Here is a 23,268-nt window from a genome sequence, read left to right as displayed (position 1 = left end):
CACTCTATTCTGTCTGATAAAGAGCTGGCTCGTCCATTCAATATTTATAACACAGCAACACGCCACAGCTATCTTGTTCACCTCATCATCCTATCACGCCACTCCCCTCTCCCTACAGTTTATTCTCCTCAAAGCATTTTGTGGAGTTCAACTAAAGTAGAACGCACTGTACACAGTGCATGTCACGGCTCTGGGGGAGTATTATACAAGAGAGACATGGAACATAGAACAGGAACTGCAGTTGCTGGTTTACACCGAAGATAGACACAAAATGCTGGAGTAACTCAGAGGGTCAGGCAGCAAGTCAAGTCAAGAGAGTTTATTGTCATGTGTCCCAGATAGGACAATGAAATTCTTGCTTGCTGCAGCACAACAGAATATTGCAAACATAAATACAGAACAGTTCAGTTCAATATACACATCAATAAACAGATAAAGTGCAATCGGCTGTTACAGTTCAGAGTCTGTTTGTTGGTGAGTTTAATAGCCAGATGGCTGTGGGGAAGTAGCTGTTCCTGAACCTGGATGTAACAGAAGCCTCCTGTACGTTCTGCCCAATGGTAGCGGAGGGATGAGTGTGTGGCCAGGATGGTGTGGGTCCTTGATGATGTTGGCTACCTTTTGGAGGCATCTCTGGAGAAAAGGGATAAGGTGATGTTTCAGGTCAAGACCCTTCTTCAGACTGAGAATCAGGGGAGAGGGAAACTTGAGGCATGAAAGGTACAATACTAGTTTGGGGTGGGGGTAAGAAAGATGTTCTTTAGAGATGCTGCCTGACCCACTGTGTGACTCCAGCACTTTGTTTTTTTTTGTAAAACAGCATCTATCAGTCTGAAGATGGGTCCTGACCCGAAAAGTCACATATCCATGTTCCCCAGAAATGCTGCCTGAGCTTCCGAATTCATAAATTCATGTTATACAGTAGGAGCAGAATTAGGCCATTCGGTCCATCAAGCCTACTCTGCCATATAATCATGTCTGATTTATCCCTCTCAACCCCATTCTCCTGCCTTCTCCCTTTAACCTCTGACACCCGTACTAATCAAGAACCTGTCAATCTCCGCCTTATATTAATATCCATTGACTTGGCCTCCACAGCCGCCTGTGGCAATGAATTCCACATATTCACCACCCTCTAGTTACTCCAGTACTTCAAGTCAAGTCAAGTTTATTCGTCACATACATACGAGATGTGCAGTGAAATGAAAAGTGGCAATGCTCGCGGACTTTGTGCAAAAAGACAAACAAACAAACTACAAACTGAATGGAATAGAATCACATATTCTTTTACATATTAAATATTGTGGGCGGAAGGAAAAAGGGAAAAAAACATCAATTTAAAAAAAAGCAGTAGAGTGGTACAGTAAAGTTAGGCCCTGGTGAGATAGGAGATTAGTCCTAATGGCCTCTGGGAAGAAACTCCTTCTCAACCTCTCCGTTCTCACAGCATGGCAACGGAGGCGTTTGCCTGACCGTAGCAGCTGGAACAGTCCGTTGCAGGGGTGGAAGGGGTCTCCCATGATCTTATTGGCTCTGGAGTTGCACCTCCTGATGTATAGTTCCTGCAGGAGGGCGAGTGAAGTTCCCATAGTGCGTTCGGCCGAACGCACTACTCTCTGCAAAGCCTTCTTGTCCTGGGCAGAGCAATTCCCAAACCAGATTGTAATATTTCCGGACAAGATGCTTTCCACAGCCGCTGAGTAGAAGCACTGGAGGATCCTCTGAGACGCTCTGAATTTCATCAATTGCCTGAGGTGGTAAAGGCGCTGCCTTGCCTTACTCACGAGTGCTGCGGCATGTGATGTCCATGTCATATCCTCAGAGATGTGGACTCCCAGGTATTTAAAACAGCTCACCCTATCCACAATATCCCCATATATCCTCAATGGAGTGTACGTCCTCGGATGATGTGCCCTCCGAAAATCCACGATCAGCTCCTTAGATTTTTTTGATGTTCAAGAGGAGGCTGTTGTCCTGACACCAGAGTGCCAGATCAGCCACCTCCTCCCGGTAGGCCTTCTCATCGTTGTCTGAGATCAGGCCCACCACCACAGTGTCATCAGAAAACTTGATTCTTGAGTTGGAGCTGAACCTAGCCACACAGTCATGTGTGTACAGGGAGTACAATAGGGGGCTGAGGACGCAACCCTGGGGTGTTCCTGTGCTCAGGGTGAGGGACTTCGATGTATTCCCTCCCATCTTGACTACCTGAGGCCTGGCGGTGAGAAAGTCCAGGGCCCAGGCACACAGGGAGGTGTTGAGCCCTAATTCCAGTAGCTTCTCGGCCAGTCTAGTGGGGACTATCGTGTTGAAGGCTTACTTTGTGTCTGTTTTTTGTAAACCAGCATCTAACAGTGTGAAGAAGGGCCCCGACCCGAAATGTCACATGTCCATGATCCCCAGAGATGCTGCCTGACCCTCTGAGTTACTCCAGCGCTTTGTGTCGATTTTTCTACATTCAGAAAGCAAATGCAAAGGGCTGCTCGTTGCATTTTTACTGCATTACTGCCATTTGTCACCTATGTGCACATCTTTTCCCCAGAGGTCTGTTACACTGTGCGTGAGTACTGGCCAGATGAGTTGAACGGCTGCCTTAGTCAGCTGTGCATTAAACAGGCTATCACAGGCTTAGTGTGTAGGAAAGAACTGCAGATGCTGGTTTATACCGAAGATAGACACAAAGCTCAAAACAACTGAGTGAGTCAGGCAGCATCTTAGTTTAGTTTAGTTAGAAACATCGAAAATAGGTGCAGGAGGAGGCTATTTGGTCCTTCGAGCCTGCACCGCCTTTCATTATGATCATGGCTGATCATCCACAATCAGTAACCCGTGCCTGCCTTCTTCCCATATCCCTTGATTCCGCTAGCCCCTAGAGCTCTATCTAACTCTTTTAAATTCATACAGTGAATTGGCCTCCGCTGCCCTCTGTGGCAGAGAATTCCACAAAATTCACAACTCTCAGGGCGAAATTTTTTTTCTCATCTCATGGCCTCCCCTTTATTCTTAGACTGTGGCCCCTGGTTCTGGACTACCTGGGAACATTTTTCCTGCATCTAGCTGGATACAGTTTAGAGATACAGCACGGAAACAGGCCCTTCAGCCCACCGCATTCGTGCCGACCAGCGATCCCCGCACACTAGTGCTATCCTATACACACTGGAGAAATTTTACAATTTTACTGAAGCCAATTAACCTACAAACCTGAGCAGCTGGAGAAAACCGACTCTGTCACAGAAATGAGCAAACCCCACAAAAACAGCAACCGAGGGCAGGATTGAACCGGGGTCTCTGATGCTGTGAAGCATCAACTCTACCGCTGCGCCACTGTGCCACTACCCTGCTGGTGAAGCACACCACACATATCAGCTTCAAATACTCCTCTAATAGCATCCCAGCCCACTATATCACAGGTTATAGAATAGAACTGCAGAGGCTGATTAATACACAAAAAGACACAAAGTGCTGGAGTAACTCAGCAGGTCAGCTAGCATCTCTAGAAACACGGATGGGTGACATTTTGGGTCATTTGGGCCTGACCTTGCACCTGCACCTTTAGACTTTAGAGACACAGTGCAAAAACAGGCCCTTCGGCCCACCAAGTCCGTGCCGACCTGCGATCACCCCCTACACTGATACTATCCTTCACATTAGGGACAATTTACATTTTATTTTACCAAAGCTAATTAACGTCCAAACCTGCACGTTTTTGGAGTGTGGGAGGAAACCGGAGCATCCAGAGAAAACCCACGTGGTCACAAGGAGAAGGGTTCTCAACCCAATATGTCACCTATCCACATTTTTCAGAGATGCTGCCTGACTCACAGAGTTACTCCAGCACTTGGTGTCCTTATGTGATATTCCCTGCACCTCTAGACTTTAGAGATACAGCACCCAAACAGACCCTTTCTCTCATCGAGTCCGCGCCGACTGATTCCTGGGATGGCAGGACTTTCATATGAAGAAAGACTGGATAGACTCGGCTTGTACTCGCTGGAATTTAGGAGATTGAGGGGGGATCTTATAGAAACATACAGAATTCTTAAGGGGTTGGACAGGCTAGATGCAGGAAGATTGTTCCCGATGTTGGGGAAGTCCAGAACAAGGGGTCACAGTTTAAGGATAAGGGGGAAATCTTTTAGGACCGAGATGAGAAAAACATTTTTCACACAGAGAGTGGTGAATCTCTGGAATTTTCTGCCACAGAAGGTAGTTGAGGCCAGTTCATTGGCTATATTTAAGAGGGAGTTAGATGTGGCCCTTGTGGCTAAAGGGATCAGGGGGTATGGAGAGAAGGCAGGCGCAGGATACTGAGTTGGATGATCAGCCATGATCTTATTGATTGGCAGTGTAGGCTTGAAGGGCCGAATGGCCTACTCCTGCACCTATTTTCTATGTTTCTATGACCAGCGACACTAGCACTATCCTACACAATAGGGACAATTTACGATTTTTCTGTCTTCTTCACTCAAACTTTAATCAAACACCTAAAGCTACATGGGACATTGTTTGTACATGTAGGTCAGATTACTGATGGTGATGCCAGAATACAGAAGGGAGATCGATCAACATGATCAGCACAACAACCTTTGCTCTCAATGTCAATCTTCTTCTTTGACGCAGAGACACCAACATGGCTGCTCAACACCCGGCTTGAGATCTAACTATTTCTTAGGTTTATGTTTCATTCCCAAGAAGAAGAATGTCAATAAGACCTAGGAACTGATTGTGGACTTTGGAAAAGGAAGGATGAGGACCCCTAAAACTGTCTTCCTCGACGGGACAGTGGTGGAGAGTCAAATGGATCACATTTCTGGGCATGCATATCGCTGAAGATCTGTCCTGGACCCAGCACTTTGATGCAATCATAAAGAAAGCCTGTAAACTCTTCTGCTTCATGAAAGGATTACGGAGATTTGGTACGTCAGAGTGGATACTTGAATTCTACAGGTGCCCTGTAGAGGGCGTATTGCCTGGTTCGGCAATGACCAGGAGCGAAGAAGACCTCAAAAAGTGAACACTGCCCAGTCCTTCCCCTCCATCGAAGGAATCTACACTTGTCGCTGCCTCAAAAAGGCAGCCAGCATCATCAGATACCCACACCACCCTGGCCATGCTCTCATTTCACTCCTTCCATCAGGAAGAAGGTATAGGAACCTGAAAACTGCAACAGTAACATCCAGATACAGGGCTGCCAACTCTCACGCTTTGAGCGCAAGAATCACTCATTAGGACAAATTCTCACGCTCTCACGCTGAGCACAAATTTCTCATGCTCTGTCGTAATTACTCTCTGAGTAATCAACGAAAATTTCAAAACTCATATAAACTGCATGGGCCGCGGGTGTTGGAGAGCCGGGGCTGAAGCAGCGGCGGGGACAGATGCCGGGAGCCGGGGCTGGCGAGTGTTTGCCGGGCTGGCGAGTCGCTCGCTGCAGCTCTGGCCATGGAGCAGCCTCAGTGCAAGAGTTCCCGGACCGTCGGAGGCGTCGGAAGCGTTGAGCCACTGCCGTGGGGGGGGGGTGAGAGAGGTGGAGAAAGAGGGGGAGAGAATGGGGAGAGGGAGGAGGGAGAGCGGGGAGAGAGAGGAGAGAGAGGGGGGGGGAGAGAGGTAGGGAGGGAGAGAGCATAGGGAGCTCTCTGCTTTTAGGGGGGAGAGTGAGGTGGGAGAGAGAGAGGGGGTGAGAGGGTAGGAGAGAAGGGGAGAGGGAGTGGGGAGAGAGGGTGGTAAAAGAGAGAGGGGAAGAGGGAGAGAGGGGGAAGAGGGAGAGAGGGGGAAATTCTGTGATCAACAAAAATGTCAAAACTCATATCAACTGCATGGGCCACGGGTGTTGGAAGCAGAAGCAGCGGCGGGGACAGATGCGGACAGGGAGCGGGGCTGGCGAATGTTTGCCGGGCTGGCGAGTCGCTCACTGCAGCTCCGGCCATGGAGCAGCCTCAGTGCAAGAGTCCCGGGCTGTCGGAGGCGTCGAAGCGTTGCGCCGCTGCCGAGAGAGTCTCTGTTCCAAATTCGCCCAGGTGACCGGCATGGATCAGGCTGCGGCTCGGTGCATCCTGGAGGACAACCAGTGGCTTCTGGAAGTAAGTACCAAGCACTGGGTAGAAATGGTGGAAGATAGTGGACTTCAAATAGGAGTGGTTGGATAAAGCAAGAAAAATGTTCCCGATGTTGGGGGAGTTCAGAACCAGGGGTCACAGTTTAAGAATAAAGGGTAGGCCAGTTAGGACTGAGATGAGGACAAACTTTCTTCACGCAGAGAGTTATGAATCTGTGGAATTCTCTGCCACAGAAGGCAGTGGAGGCCAATTCACTGGATGTTTTCAGGAGAGAGTTACATTTAGTTCTTGAGGCTAATGAAATCAAGGGATATTGGGAAAAAACCAGGAAAGAGTTACTGATTTTAGATGAACAGCCATGATCATATTGAAGGCAGTGCTGGCTCGAAGGGCGAATGGCCTATTCCTGCACTTATTTTCTATGTTTCTATGCTTGAGTATATGGCAATAAAACTTGATCACTTGATTTTGAAGCATTCATGCATGGTGGAGGTATAATGTAGTCATAGAGTGATACAGTGTGTAAACAGGCCCTTCGGCGAAATTGCCCACACCCGCCAACATGTCCCAGCTACACTACCTGCTCCTGGTCCATATTCCCCCAAACCTGTCCTATCCATGTATCAGTCTAACTGTTTCTTAAATGTTGGGATAGTCCCTGCCTCAACTACCTCCTTTGGCAGCTTGTTCCATACACCCATCACCCTTTGTGTGGATAAAGTTACCCCTTAAAAAGTTACCTCTTAAGAATACTTCATATAAAAAACATTGAAATTATACTTCTACAATGCACTAAAACATGATTTTAATACATCAAATTTCAAAAAGTCCCTACCCTGGGAGGGGGGATACCCCCCTTCCACACCCTTTCCCCACTTGGTTGCTCCATTCCCTCACCGGGTACCCCCAAGGCCAGTGATCGCGCAGCCCCCCCACTTTCAAAAACGCTCTGCGGCCCCTGTTTCAGACGGAGAACACTGCCAGATGTGAGCGGGGAACTGAGGCCAGTTGTCCGTGATGTCTGGATCCCAATGCTCAGCGCTTCATGTTTCGGAGTTGGCTAATGTTATTGATTTGTAATTAGCCTGATTTGTAATTAGTTGACAAAACCTTAATTTATTAATCTGGAATATCCAGGGAGATGGGATAAGTGTAATATTAAAATGACATGCAAGGTGTCAGGCTGTCTGTCACAACATACAACCCCAATACCCCATTATTTCCTTCAGTTAAATATTTGGAAGGCAGCACTATTGTCATTTGCCACTCAACTATTATGTTTGTTTACCTCACTGTGAGGGCCAGATATACTGTCAGTGCAGAGGAGCTAGGAGCAAGGCCAAGTGTGCATCCAGAGTCAAGGTCTGGAATAGTACTAGGTGTACAGTCAAAGCTGGGACAATGGGAGTGTTCAGCACTGGGAACCTAAGCAAATAAGCAGCTATGATCAGGGTAGAATAGGGGGCCAGGTGTAAGGCTGGACAGAGTCAGGAATGAGAGAAGGTATGCAACTGGAGTCAGGGTCAGGAATAGTACCAGGCATGCAGTGAGACCCAGGTTGGTCAACATGGGCCAAGTGTTTGATTATAATCTGATTTCCATACATGAATATACTAAGATCATTCATGTGCTGCACGTGTTGATCAGAGCCTGGGCTCTACTGGAATGTAATTAGGAATGTAATTTAGTCTAACCTTATTCACAGCTAATCGATTTTAAAGCATATATATTGCATTCAAGTGTAAGTTAAAAGACTCGCTACAGTAGGGAACCATATTGCACAATTTAAAGCTGAAAAATGCAAAAGCTCCATAGCAATGGGAGGGGGGGGGGGGAGGAGGAGGGTGTCCCCCACCCCCTCCCATTGCTATGGAGCTTTTGCATTTTTCAGCTTTTTAAATTGTGCAATATGGTGCATACTGTAGCGAGTCTTAAAGTCCCCCCCCCCACTCCCCCCAGTCGCTACGCTCCCTCGGGCTTGGTCTCTCGCAATTTCTCACTCCCAACTCTCACCCAATGTTGGCAGGACTGAGATACAGGAGCAGATTCTGACCCTACAGCCATCAGGCTACAACCAAATATGCTCTGAACTGCATGGACTTGGGGGCTTTGGTTTTGAATTTCTGCACTATTATTTGTTTGTTTGTTTCTATGTGTGTGTATGTATATGCATATATGCGTGTGTGTGCATGTGTGTGTGTGCAACATAATGTGTCTAGATAGCACGCAAACAAACTTTTGTATCTTGGTACACGTGATAATATGACGCAAATACCAACGCTGTTAGCGACACTCAAGGAACTTTAGGTGCTGGAATCTTGAACAAAACACAAAGTGTTGCAGGGGCTGAAAAGGACATAGTGCTGGTGGGCAAATGTAGTGTAGATGGGGCCTCTTGGTCGGTGTGGGAAAGCTGGGCCGAGTGGCCTGTTTTCACGCTGTGTGACCCTGCTGAACCAAGCTCCAGGAGCAAACTGTTCAGGGAATGTGGACATCACTGGCATTTGTAATCTGGCTGACGGTGCCCCTGGCCAGAGGTGAAGGGGGAAAGATTTAACACATGCACAAAGGGCAACTTTTTCCACACAGAGTGTGATGGGTATATGGAACAAGCTGCCAGAGGAGGTAGTTACAATGACAGTAGAATGGAATGGAAAGGTTTAGAGGGATGTGGTCAAATGCAGGCAGGTGGGACGTGTAGATGGGGCATGTTGGTCGGCGTGGGCAAATTGGGCCCGAATGGCCTTTCAACACTCTATGACTCTGTAGTAGCTTAACACTTGATACCGATGAGTCCACTGCTGCAGAATGCTAGCAAGTACCAGAGGGAGTTGCAAAAACTAGAAACACTATTTTCTTAATTTTTGTTTAAAACAAGGAGCACATTCTTGTGATTTTTCATTCCATTAATGCTATGAGACCTGGTTAGTACATTAATCTCCAGCACTTTGGGAAGAGACAGAGTCATAGAGTGATACATCACGGAAACAGGCCCTTTGCCCAACTTCTCCACACTAACACATGCGGTTGCAGGCTTTTGGTGGTGGGTCTGCCACTTGAGAACAATTTGTCGAGTTACTGAGGTGGCAAATCAAATACGTTTTATTTTTGTTCACAGTGGAACAGACTTGCAGTGTTCTCCAAATATATTGATCACAAGCTATTCATAATAAACGTTGTGTAGATTTGCCAAGATACACATAAAATCTCTGCTGTATCGCCAGTGAAAACACTGCTGTGCATATTGATACCACGGTACAATGTTCCCAGACTCGCTACACACCACTGGGTTTCTTTGGTGCTTGCCTGCACCTCCATCATCTTCCAGAGATACTGCCTGTCCCGCTGAGATACTCCAGCATTTTGTGTCAATCTGCAGTTCCTTCCTGCACATTTTGTCTGCTCCACTGCAAAATCTTCTCAAGGAACACCTACTTTTAAGAGGTTCTCCTCCTCTCTCTGATGAGAAATCTGCAACATCCTCTCTCTAGATGGAGTGAATGTGGAGAGGATGTTTCCACTAGTGGGAGCGTCTAGGAATAAAAGGACATATCTCTAGAAAGGAGATGAGAGGGAATTTCTTTAGTCAGAGGGTGGTAAATCTGAGGAATTCATTGCCGCAGATGGCTGTGGAGGACAATTCAATGGATATTTTTATGGCGGAGATTGATAGATTGTTGATCAGTTATGCACCTGTCCCATAATGCCCCTGTCGCACTTAGGAAACCTGAATGGAAACCTCTGGAGACTTTGCGCCCCACCCAAGGTTTCCGTGCAGTTCCCGGAGGTTGCAGGTGGTTGCAGGCAGTGGAAGCAGGTAGGGAGACTGACAAAAACCTCCGGGAACCACACGGAAACCTTGGGTGGGGCGCAAAGTCTCCAGAGGTTTCCGTTCAGGTTTCCTAAGTGGGACACGGGCATAAGGGTGTCAGGATGTATGGGGAGAAGGCAGAAGAATGGGATTGAGAGGGAAAGATAGATCTGCCATGATTGAATGGCAGAGTAGACTTGATGGGCCGAATGGCCTAATTCTGCTCCTATAACCTAAGAATGTCCTGCTCTCTGGCTCCACAACCTCTTTAAACCCGGATTGCTACCACCGCCACATGAGTTCCTGCAGTGCTTGCCTTCGCCTCTATTTCTCTATTTTCTACCAGAGATGCTGCCTGACCCGCTGAGTTACTCTGGCACTTTGTGTCTATCTTTGATGTAAACCAGCATCTGTAGTTCCTTCCTTCACCTTTTATATTAGCTTAGAACAGTACAGCACAGGAACGGGCCCTTCTGCCCACAATGTTTGTGCCAAACATGATACCAGGTTCCCCATCTCCACCATAGATGAGGCTCGCACCAGGGTCTCTTCCATACCCCGCAACACTGCTCTCTCTCCCCATCCCCCCCTCGCAACAAGGGCAGAGTCCCCCTAGTCCTCACCTTTCACCCCACCAGCCGTCACATACAACAAGTAATCCTCCGTCAGTTTCGCCACCTGCAACGTGACCCCACCACTCGCCACATCTTCCCATCTCACCCCATGTCTGCCTTCCGCAAAGAACGCTCCCTCCGCAACTCCCTTGTCAATTCTTCCCTTCCCTCCCGTACCACCCCCTCCCCGGGCACCTTCCCTTGCAACCGCAAGAGATGCAACACTTGTCCCTTTACCTCCCCCTTGACTCCACACATTACTGGACTTTATCCTGCACTAAATGTTATCCCCTTCACCTTGCATCTATACACTGCAGACGGAATGATTGTAATCATGTATATTCTTTACGCTGACTGAATAGCAAGCAACAAATAAGCTTTTTACTGTACCTCGTGACAATAATAAATTAAACCATAACTTTGGGCAGCACGGTGGCGCAGCGGTAGAGTTACTGCCTTACAGTGCCCAGAGACTCGGGTTCGATCCCGACTACAGGTGCTGTCTGTACGGAGTTTGTACATGCTCCCCGTGACTGCGGGGATTTTCACCGTGTGCTTCAGTTTCTTCCCACATCCCAACAATATGTGAGTTTGTAGGTTAATTGGCTTTGGAAAAAAATGTAATTTGTCCCTGGTGTGTACGATAGTGTTAGTGTACAAAGATTGCTGGTCGGCGTGGACTCGATGGGTCGGAGGGCCTGTTTCCATAATGTACCTCTAAACTAAACTAAAGCTGCGTGAAATAAAAATCCCCACAGCTTTCAGGCACTGGACTTCTCACAAGCAAAACAGACCAAAATGTGTTCAGCAACCTCTCAGGCAGAGCTGCCAAGTTTTGTCAGAGCATTCCAGTAGTCTAGTACCTGAAAATCAGTATTTTGCTGAGGAAATCAGTATTTTAACGCGGTCCCATTTTGCTGAAAAAAATGTTGTTTTTCATGTGCGGTCATACCCATGTAAGAGTACAAGAATGCATAACTTTGCTACCAATTGACATGTCTTTTACGCACCTTACTTGACAGTGCATTCATTGCCATCTCTTCGTATACTTCTGTTTGAATGGCTGCTTCCCGCTTTTAGCACCAGATAATGATGTGGAAGCCATTTTGGAAGCCTTCCTCTTCCTCCCTCCCTCTCTCTCCCTCCCTCTCTCTCTCTCCCTCCCTCTCTCCTTCCTTTTTTTCTCCCTCCCTCTCTTATTCCCTCTCTCCCTCTCGCTCGCTCTCTCCTTCTCCCTGTGGCCATAGCACTAAGTGTAAAGGCAATAGCGCTCCAGGTGGTAGCGCTATAATTAGAACCCATAGCAATGTTCGTTTAAATTCCCACGGGCTAAACTGACAGCGCTGTTTAAACCTGGACCGGGACAGGCATATCAAAGCTTACAAAAATAATCATCCAGATCTTGCAATTTAAAACACTAATAGATTTAATCTGCTATAATTTTTAGAGTTGCAGTATGACTTTTTATATCCTTGCATTTTTTAAGCAGCAAGATGAAACAGGAAGTCGGGCCAATTTTTTAAAACTCCGTATTTTACAAAGCAATTTCGTACATCCGTATTCTTATCACATTTCCGTACAAAATATGGAAAATCCGTACTACTTGTCAGCTCTGCTCAGGCATCGTCAGAAACAGCTCATGGGACAAGTTGCAGTGGGAGGGGGACACACAGCTCGATCTGAGCGAGGTCTAGATGGTGAGCCACTCAGTGAAGACTGATATTCTGTTGGGGCCACTTCAGGCAGGCAGGGGTACAGGGCTCAACAACACTCCCCTCACCTCTGGGACTATACAAATGTTTGCATTCATAGATTTCATCTTACATTTCATGCAATTAAAGGTTGACAATGGAAAGGTGTTGTCAAGCTGGAAAGGGTTCAGAGAAAATTTACGACGATGTTGCTAGGACTCAAGGGCTTGAGCTACAGGGCGAGGCTGAGCAGGTTGGGACTCGATACCTCAGAGCGCAGGAGGATAACAGGTGATCTTATGGAGAGGAATGATGAGAGGAATAATGTACAGAGTCTCTTGCCCAGAGAATCGGGGACCAGAGGACATTGGTTTAAGGCGAGCCAGAATTTCTTTCCAGCATTTTCCCAGTTTTTCTGCCATTTCACATCTTTTTATTACAGTAAAGACCCAGTCAGCTGTGACATTATGGGACAAACCAAGTCTTGCAATCAATAGATTAAATATTACATTCAGTGCGATCAATGGTTGAAAATCCGGCTTCTATTTTTAGTGAACGAGCCCAGAGCCCTGGATTTCAGAATGTAATTACCAAACCCACATTAGATTATTCTCCTCACATCACGGTGCAATGAAATTCTAAAACATGATCATGAAAAATGCAACCGATGACACAATTAAGGAGAAATAAAACTGGGGTGGTGCATAATCATTCAGTTTAGTTTATTGTCACATGTAGTGAGGTACAGGCAGGGTTAGAGAGAGGGCAGGAGGTTGGGCAAACAGCAAGTACAGTAGTTCGCACTTATGACAACACTCTCCCCAACACTCGATCATTACCCAGCTGCAGGATTGGCAGGGTACAGTTTACTTTTTGTCCTCAGACCAGTGAATGAAGAATGGACGAATTGTTCTAAAAGTAGAAACTGTGGGGAAAAGGAGTTAGCTGTATAGAGAGGTTGGACAAACATTGACTTGTTTTCTCAGGAGTGTCGATGTCGAGGGGAGACCAAATAGAAGTAAATAAAATTATGAAAATCATGGACAGGATTATACAGTCAGAACCTTTCTCCCAGACTGGGAAAATCAGGTTGGTGTTGGACCCCAAGAAAGGAAGTTTGTGGAGTGCCTCCGTGATGGATTCTTAGAGCAACTTGAACTGGAGCCTACCAGGGAGAAGGCAATTCTGGATTTAGTGTTGTAATGAACCGGATTTGTTAAGGGAACTCGAGGTAAAGGAATTTGAGAGGGAGAAGGGAATATCGGAAGTGTATTACAGTTGAACAAAGGGGACTATGGAGTCATGAGGGAGGAGCTGGTCAAAGTTGACTGGAAAGAGACCCTAGCAGGGATGACAGTAGAACAACAATGGCAGGTATTTCTGGGAATAATACAGAAGGTGCAGGATCAGTTCATTCCAAAGAGGAAGAAAGATTCCAAGGGGAGTAAGGGGCGACTGTGTCTGACAAAGGAACGTAAAAGAGAAGTATAACGTAGCAAAGATGAGCAGGAAGCCAGAGGATTGGGTAACTTTTAAAGGGCAACAGAAGATAACTGAAAATACAATATGGGGAGAAAAGATGAGGTACGAAGGTAAGCTAGCCAAGAATATAAAGGAGGATAGGAAAAGCTTCTTTAGGTATGTGAAGAGGAAAACATTAGTCAAGACCAAAGTTGGACCCTTGAAGACTGAAACAGGTGAATTTATAATGGGGAACAAGGAAATGGCACATGTTCCCCATAATTGTTTGTGTCTTCCCTAAGGGGGACACAAACAATTTTCCTGATGTACTAGTGGCCAGAGGATTTAGGGTGACAGAGGAACTGAAGGAAATCCACATTAGGCAGAAAATGGTGCTGGGTAGACGGATGGGACTGAAGGCTGATAAATCCCCAGGGCCTGATGGTCTGCATCCCGGGTACATAAGGAAGTGGGGGGGGGGGGGGGTGGTTAGAGGGGGGGGGGGATGGGGTGAGTGGTTAGAGGGGGGTGGTTAGTGTGTGTGTGACGCGGCAGGCTGCTCCCCTGAATTCCATAGAGCTGCCGACAGCTTTCGTGCATGAGACGTGCACACTTCATTTCCAGAACGTTCTGAACGCGTGACGCATGGTTGCATTTTGCTCTCTCTGTCTCTCCCCATCTCTCTCTCCCTCTCTTACCCCCCCTCTCTCTCACTCCCCATTTCCTCTCCCCCACCCCCCTGCCCTCTCCCACCCTCCCTCCCCTAAACCCCCTTCCCCCCTCCCCTCCCCCCTTCGCTCCACCCCATCCCCTCCCCACCCTCCCTCTCCTCCTCCCTTCCCTGTCCCTTCCCCCCTCTCTCCCTCAATCTCCTCCCCTCTCTCTGTCCTCCCATCTCTCTCATCCCTCCTCCCCCCCCCTCACCCACCCTCCACCTCCTCCTCCCCTCCACACCCCTCTCCCTCTGTCTCTTGCCCTTCTGTCTCTGCCCCTTTCTCTCTGTCTCTCCCCATTCTCTCTCTGCCCTCACTCTAGACGCGCCTGCGAGTTGGGGGCTATGCGTCAGTGGATAGGGCAGTTATGGGGTAAAAGGAGCAAATTAATAATATTAATATAATATCAAGGGGGGTAGCTAGCATGTGTGCGGGGGGGGGGGGGGGAGTTAGTGTGTGTGACGCCGCATGCCTCCCCCCCCACCCCCCCCTCCCCGCAACCACACTTTGGGGGAACAGACCCAACGGGTCTGCACTTGGTCTAGTGTGCTATTAAAGTTGCCGGGGGTAAACGGGACGAAAAAGGTTGGGAACCCCTGGTTTAAGGCGATCCAGAACTTTTTGCAGCATTGTCTCTGTTGTTCCACCATTTAACATCTTTTTATTAAAGTGCAGACCCAGACAGCTGTGACATTATAAAGGGACAAAACAAATTTTGCATTCAATAGACTTAATATTATATTTCAGTGCAATTAAAGGTTGAAGCACCTGCTTCTATTTTTAGTTAATGCTAAATGGCATGTTGGCTTTCATAGCGAGAGGATTTGAGTATAGGAGTCTCTCTGTAGTTGTACAGGGCCTTGGTGAGACCACATCTGGAGTATTTTGTGCAGTTTTGGTCTCCTAATTTGCTATTGAGGCGGTGCAGCGTAGATTCACGAGGTTAATCCCCGGGGTGTCAAATGAGGAAAGATTGGAAAGAGTGGTCTTGTATTCACTGGAATTTAGGATGAGAGGGAACTTTATAGAAGTGTATAAAATTATAAAAGGACGGGACAAGCTAGATGCAGGAAAAATGTTCCCAATGATCAGGGAGTCCAGAACCAGGGGCCACGAAGACTGCAACGACCAGGGTCAGGAATAGCTACTTCCCCACAGCCATCAGGCTATTAAAACTGGCTCGGACAAAACTCTGAACATTAATAACCCATTATCTGTTATTTGCACTTTATCAGTTTATTTATTCATGTGTTTTGTAGTCAATGCCTATTATGTTCTGTGTGGCGAAGCAAAGCAAGAATTTCATTGTCCTATCAGGGACACATGACAATAAACTCACTTGAACTTGAACTTGAGGTCAATGGCTGGGGAGGCACTGGCTAGTATCAGTGGCCCGGCCCTCCCTGTATTGATCACCGCGTCTCCCCGAGGAGAGAGAGGGGTGGAGCCGTGGCTGGGAGGGAGGGATAAAGAGAAGGGAGGGAGAGAGAGAGAAGGGAGGGGAGAGAGAGAGAGAGAGAAGGGAGAGAGAGAGAGATTCAGATTCAGATTCAGATTCAATTTTAATTGTCATTGTCAGTGTGCAATACAGAGACAACGAAATGCAGAGGAGAGAAGGGAGGGGAGAGAGAGAGAAGGGAGAGAGAAAGGAGAGAGAGAGAAAGGAGAGAGAGAGAAAGGAGAGAGAGAGAGAAAGGAGAGAGAGAGAAAGGAGAGAGAGAGAAAATGAGAGAGAGAATGGAGGAGAGAGAGAAGGGAGAGAGATAGAGGGGAGAGAGATAGAGGGGAGAGAGAGAGAAAGGAGAGAGAGAGAGAGAATGGGGAGAGAGAGAATGGGGAGAGAGAGAGAAGGGAGAGAGGAACGATGGCACGTTATAACCCGCAGTCGTCCCATTCTGACCGCCGCCTAACCCCCTCCCCCCCACTGCACCATTGCACCCTTCTTCATGGCGGCCCAGTGATATCTCGGTTCTGACAATTCGAGAGATCTAACCGGTAACAACACGAAGAGCAGCCCCGGGCCGCCGTGCTCCCCGACTCGAATCTGAGCTAGAAAAATCAGGTGGTGGGCCTGATGTGTCCCGCGGGCCATATTTTGGAGACTCCTGCCTTACATGAACTAAACAAAAATGTACAGAAGTTCAAAAATTGATGACTTTATTATTGTGATAAGTATAGATCTATTTTAAAAAAATCTAATAACTTTCTAATGTACCGACAAAGTCTACCTTCCCAAGTGGCGTATCTTGTTCTTTGGTCTGTGCTGCCACTGCTGAAGCTCGCTAACGTGGAGGGAGAGTGAGGTAGCGTCAATTACGTGAGCATACGTAATTGACGCTCGCTCTTCCTCCACTGGGCTTAAGATACACCCCCTTGTGAGGCAGATGTGATCGCTGCCTCCCCTGGTGCTTTTTCATCGCAGTTTTATGTGAGACCAGCGAGCACAAATTTAATATCTTTTTATGTGAAATACGTTACCTGGACTATGGAAGGTGAGGACATGTAATGAAGGGGTTTACACACATTACATTGGTGACATACATGGAGATAGTAACAGGCACACACTTATTGCCCATGCTCCATGCAGTTTCTAAGGGGTTGCGCAATCAGAGGAGAGGCTCAGCTCGTTGCTGCCTCACCTCTCATCTCTCCATGTATTTGCAGCAGAGCTGCAAAAATTTTGCGATTTTTACTATAAAAAAGATTAGATTCATATAGAAATGACATTTATAACACAGATCAGTGGAAAAATCTTTATATTTATTTTATTTTATCATTATTTTTCTTTACTTTTCTTAACAGCTATTTTAATTGGGAGTATGACAGGTGAGGCCCTGCCTCCCCTGACCGCACGTCCCTGCCACAGTCCAAGAATAAAGTGAAGGCCATTTAAAACAGAGATGAGAAAAAACGTTTTCACCCAGAGAGTTGTGAATTTGTGGAATTCTCTGCCACAGAAGGCAGTAGAGGCCAGTTCACTGGATTAATTTAAAAGAGAGTTAGATAGAGCTCTAGGGGCTAGCGGAATCAAGAGATATGGGGAGAAGGCAGGCACGGGTTACTGATTGTGGTTGATCAGCCATGATAACAATGAATGGCGGTGCATGCTCGAAGGGCTAAATGGCCTGCTCCTGCACCAATTTTCTATGTTTCTACTTTTCTATGTTAACGAGCCCAGAGCCCTGGATTTCAGAATGTAATTACCAAACCCAAATTAGATTATTCTCCTCACATCAGGGTGCAATGAAATTCCTTGTTCCCATGAAACTTGTAAACACTAAACATGATCATGATAAATGGAACCGATGATACAATTAAGGAGAAATAATACTGAGTTAGTGCAAAAATATTCAGTTTAGTTTATTGTCATGTGTACCAAGGTACTGTGAAAAATGAGTGCACATGCATGATAGCTGCGTGGATTACATGTGTATGGAGTAACTGCAGATGTTGGTTTAAACTGAAGACAGACACAAAGTGCTTGAATAATTCAGCGGGTCAAGCAGCATCTCGGGAGAAAAGGAATAGGTGACGTTTCGGGTCGAGACACTTTGATAACAGAATAACGGAATAACGGAAAGTAATGATTTACACCATTAACTCTTTCAAGTGTAAGTTTCAGTCTTTAAATTTTGTTTTGTTTTAGATTCAGCATGGAAACAGGCCCTTTGGCCCACTGAGTCCACGCCAACCATCGATCACCCGTTCACACTAGTTCTATGTTTTCCCACTTTCCCCTATAAATTAGGGGACAATTTACAGAGGGCCAATGAACCTACAAATTTGCAGAAAATATTCTCACTGGTCCTCAGCACATGTGACAATAAAGCACCATGGAATCGCTGTAGGCTCAAGGAGTCGAGTGACTTAACTTCCTGTAGATGGTCCATGCATGCAACCAATAATATAGCTACCTCAGTACCACTAACCACGCCTTAGTTATCAAGTATAATAACTCTCTCTATCTCTCCCTCCCTCTCTTGGTTCCAGCACGGTTATAGACTGCTAGTAGTCAGTGCTGGAATGTGTTTAACTTGAGTGATCATTAAACTATAAGTAAAGTTACAAGTGTGTCAGACTTAACATCTTTACATGGTGTCAGAAAGTTAAAACGCACGCCTCCTGTTCATCGGATTTTATTTCTTTATAAGTGTTGCTTTATCGGAGTTTTTTTCTCGCACCCCTCTACCACCATGGCCTCCTCGTGCCGCAAGCCCTCGCCCCTTGTCTTTGATGCCGACATAGCGGAGCGCTGGGCGACTTTTGAGTTGGATTTCACACACTACATGAATATCGTTCACCGTAACGATCCCGACGCTGTCAAAGCATCTCTCCTGTTGAACCTTGCCGGTCCTGATGCCATGAGGAGAGCACTTGCTTTTGCCTACAATCCTGCGGTCCAGGATGATAACGATCAGGTTCTAATACCTGCGGAGTCTGCCAACGATCCGGTATGTTTGCTACGGAGGTTTGCTGAAATTTGTGACTTGCCCTCTAACCGCATTTTAGAGCGAGCCAAGTTCTTTACGCGGAAACAACAGCCTGATGAGCCAGTCGAGTGTTTTATTGCTGATCTGCGCTATCTTGCCCAGAGGTGCCGATTTGAAAATATGACTGACCAGCTTACTAGGGACATTTTAGTAACGGGGATGCTGGATCAGAAGTTGCGATCGGAGCTGCTGAGAAAGCCAGATCTTACTCTGACCGAGGCCATGCACGCATGCAGGTTGGCCGAAGTTGTTGACCCGCAGTTCGGACAGCGGGAGTCTGATAGCCGAGCTATCAATCTAACGGTTTTCAACAGACCGCGTCCCAAAATAGACTACAATAGACCTGTGCCGCGGACGAGCTACCCCCCCGGCGCTCACATTGTTACAAAGTGCCCCAATTGCAATTATGTGCATTCGATGCAGTCGCAGTGCCTGGCTTACGGAAAATCCTGCAATTTCTGCAAGAAATTCAACCATTTCTCTGCTGCCTGCCGGTCCCGTGGGAAACTTCCCCCAGCTTCTAGACAAGTATTAACCAACCTGGTACAAGTCGATAACGAGTTTGGTTCCCAGTCCTCTCTCGACACTGCCCACGACTCTGAGCCAATTAGTTCTCAAGGAGATGCTAGTGTATTCACACTCCTACACGCACCTGTTCTACTCCCTGATCCATCGGTCCTCGTTACTGTCAACAATCATTCTTTCTCCGCTAAGCTCGATACTGGGGCAAAAGCCAATGTTATGTCAACAAGCCTGTTCAAGAAGATTAGACTTAATGAGCTGCTGACTGCAGACCGTTCGACTTTACATGCTTATGGGGGTGAGGTGCTGAGACCTGTGGGAAAGGCCACTTTCAATTGTGTGCTGCAGCAGTTATCGCGGCCTCTCCTGTTCTATGTTCTCGACTATGACTGTGTGACTCTGTTGGGCAACCAGGCATGACAGGACCTAGGACTGGTGTCCTTCGACCGCACCGTCAACGAAGTGCAGGTGTTGCTGAATCCGATGTCTGAGTACCCAGACCTGTTCGACAATGAGCTGGGCAAGCTACCTCTCGTTTACAAAATCGCCACCGACCCGAAAGTGGTGCCAGTGGTCCGTGCACCACACAGAGTGTCCCTCGCTATGAAGGATAAAGTTGAGTCTATGCTGAAGAGCATGGTCGCGATGGGAGTGCTGGAAGCGGTTAGCGAACCCACCGACTGGGTCTCCACCATGGTCGCCACCCTGAAAAAGGACAAGAACGAGATACGGGTGTGCATCAATCCGAAGGACCTGAACCTCGCGATAAGGCGACCACACTACCCCATGAGGACCGTGGAAGACGTTGCAGCTCAAGTCGGCCAGGCCACGGTCTTCTCTGTCCTTGATGCCAAGAGCTCTTTCTGGCAAATACCTCTCGACAAACGCTCCTCCGACCTGACAACGTTTGCCACTCCATATGGCAGATTCAAGTTCTTACGGATGCCATTTGGTATCAGCTCCGCCAGCGAGGTGTTTCAGCGGTCCATGGAACAGCTGTTCGCTGGCATGCCGTGTGCCATCATCGTGGATGATATCCTAGTCTACGGGAAGAACGCCGCCGAACATGACAAGAACCTCCGCCGGGTCCTGGACCGGGCCCGACAGATCAATTTGAAACTGAACAAAAAAAAATGCAGGTTCCGCGTCTCCGAAGTGCCTTACGTCGGGCATATCTTCACTTCTAACGGTCTGAAGCCCGACCCGCAAAAGACAAATGCAATCTCCCAGATGTCAGCCCCCACCGACGTCCTCGGTTTGCAGCGATTCCTGGGCATGGTCAACTACCTGGGGAAGTTCATCCCCAATCTCAGTGAACTGAGCTCGTCCCTGAGACAGCTAACAAAAAAGGACACTGCCTGGTCCTGGTTTCCACAACACCAGCAGGCTTTTGAACGGCTGAAGTCTATGTTGACCCGTACCCCGACCTTAAAATTCTTCGACCTGCGCCGTCCCATTGTTGTTACCTGCGATGCCTCTCGTTTTGGACTAGGTGCTGCCTGCCTGCAGCTCTACGACGACGGATCGCTGCTACCGGTCTCGTATGCCTCTCGGACCATGACCGACACGGAGCAACGGTATGCTCAGATCGAGAAGGAGCTTCTGGCGGTGGTGTTCGCCTGCTCCAAGTTCAAAGACTTCCTCTTCGGCAGCAAATTCACAGTCGAAATGGACCACCAGCCATTAGTGACCATCCTCAACAAACCGATACATATTGCCCCCGCCAGGCTTCAGCGCATGATGCTGCAGCTCCAGCGTTTTGATTTCAACATCGTTTACAAGAAGGGCACTGAGATGCATGTGGCTGACACCCTGTCTCGTGCCCCACTAGCCTCCTGCGACCGCCACCCCTACGAGCAGGAGGACCTGCTGGTACTGAACGTCAACTTCGTCCCAACCAAGCAGCTACAGTGCCTGACCGAGCACACCGCCGCTGACCCTGCATTGCAGCAGCTCGCAGCCGTTATCAAGCGCGGGTGGCCCGACAGGCGCACCTCTTTGCCGTCGGGTGCCCAGCCTTTCTTCCTAGTCCGTGATGAACTGGTGATCCAAGACGGTGTCATCGTCAAGGGCCACAAGGTCGTGGTTCCTGCCTCCCTCTACGATCTATACTTCAATGCTGCCCACAGCGGTCATCCTGGGGTCGATGCTACCATTTCTCATGCCCAAGCACAATTTTACTGGCCCGGTATGGCCAAATACATCAGGGACAGAGTGTCCTCCTGTCCCTCCTGCAACAACCTTGCCCCACACCAGCAGCGCCAGCCTCTTTTGCAGCAGCCGGCTCCTACCATGCCCTGGACATCGCTGGCTGCCGACATATTCGAATGGCGGGGCAAGCAGTTCCTCGTCCTGGTCGACTCGTACTCCAACTGGTTCGAGGTGGACATACTTCCCTCCATCACCTCCGAGATGGTCATCAGCAAGCTGCGCAGGCACTTCGCCACTTTCGGTGCCCCTGTACGCTTGCAGACCGACAACGGCCGGCAATTCACTAGCGCCGAATTCAAGGCTTTCGCTGCCAGGTGGAACTTTCATCACTACACCAGCAGCCCTGAGTATCCACAGAGTAATGGCCTGGCCGAACGGGCTGTGCGGAGTGCTAAGGCTCTGCTGGAGCAGTCGCGCCTGTCCAACTGCGATTTCTACCTGGGCTTACTAAACCTTCGAAACATCTCCCGGGACCCAGCCATGGGTTCCCCTGCCCAGCGTCTGATGTCGAGGATGACAAGACCACCCATGCCAGTCGCCCAACAGGCCCTGATACCCAAAGTGCTCGAGCGTGCCACTGTCCAACAGCGGATTGACCAGAAGCATGAAAGCCAACGACGTTCGCACGATAAGTCCTGCCGCCCCCCGTCTCCTCTACTGCCCGGCCAAGTCGTTCGAATGCAGACTACCACCGGCTACTCCCGCCTCGCGACCGTGGTCGGTATGGCTGACTCCCCAAGATCTTACTTGGTGGACTATGAAGAGACTGTCTATCGTCGGAGCCGTCAACACCTACTCCTCCGTTGCCGTTCCAGCCTGCCACTGCCGATCTCCCTGCTGTTCCCCGCATGCCGCGCACCCCTCCGCTGCTGCTGTCTCCTCCTCCTTTGCGTTCTCCTCCTCCTCCTCGACCGCCTGGTTTTGGCCGGGTTTCCTCACCTCCTCTGAGCCCACCTCCCCCTCCTGCCTTTCCAGCTTCTACTGCGCTCGATCCTGCTTTAACTTTCTCGCCTGCTTCCGATACGCCTTCTCTTCTTTCCGATGGGGGAGGAGGGGGGGAAGGTATTGTACGCACGCGTTCGGGTCGCATTGTCAAGCCGCCTGTTCGCTACAGCGACTTTGCTTAAACTCGCATGCCCTGTGCTGTTACATTGCCACGGCTCTAATTCTGTTTGATTTCTAAGGGGAAGGATGTAGATGGTCCATGCATGCAACCAATAATATAGCTACCTCAGTACCACTAACCACGCCTTAGTTATCAAGTATAATAACTCTCTCTCTATCTCTCCCTCCCTCTCTTGGTTCCAGAACGGTTATAGACTGCTAGTAGTCAGTGCTGGAATGTGTTTAACTTGAGTGATCATTAAACTATAAGTAAAGTTACAAGTGTGTCAGACTTAACTTCTTTACACTTCCTAAGAGTTAGTGAACGAGGAGAACTAGTTCATTCTACAAGTTAGTTTAGAGATACAGCGTGGAAATAGGCTTGTCAGCCCCTGTGTCTACGTCGACCAATAATCACCCGCATATATCTCTTCTATCAACGCATTATGGACAATGTACAGATGGCCAATGAACCTACAAACCTGGGAGGAAACCGGAGCACCCAGAGGAACCCCTAGGTTTCACAGGGAGAACGTGCAAACTCTAGGTTGTCAGCCACTCTGGGAAAAGGGTATGAAAGAGGTTATTAGCTCAG

The 23,268-nt window shown here is 48.2% G+C and overlaps 1 protein-coding gene across 2 annotated transcripts in view; it reads right to left on the bottom strand.

Moving 5' to 3' along the window:
• chst9 (carbohydrate sulfotransferase 9) overlaps positions 1 to 23,268 on the bottom strand; it is a 53,559-nt gene that overhangs the window by 17,871 nt on the left and 12,420 nt on the right. The window lies entirely within an intron of this gene.

The sequence above is a fragment of the Amblyraja radiata genome, chromosome 4 (assembly GCF_010909765.2).
Source record: "Amblyraja radiata isolate CabotCenter1 chromosome 4, sAmbRad1.1.pri, whole genome shotgun sequence".
In the NCBI taxonomy this organism is placed as follows: domain Eukaryota; kingdom Metazoa; phylum Chordata; class Chondrichthyes; order Rajiformes; family Rajidae; genus Amblyraja; species Amblyraja radiata.
Note: the sequence above shows the minus strand (reverse complement) of the source record. Positions and strands in the feature narration are given on the sequence as shown.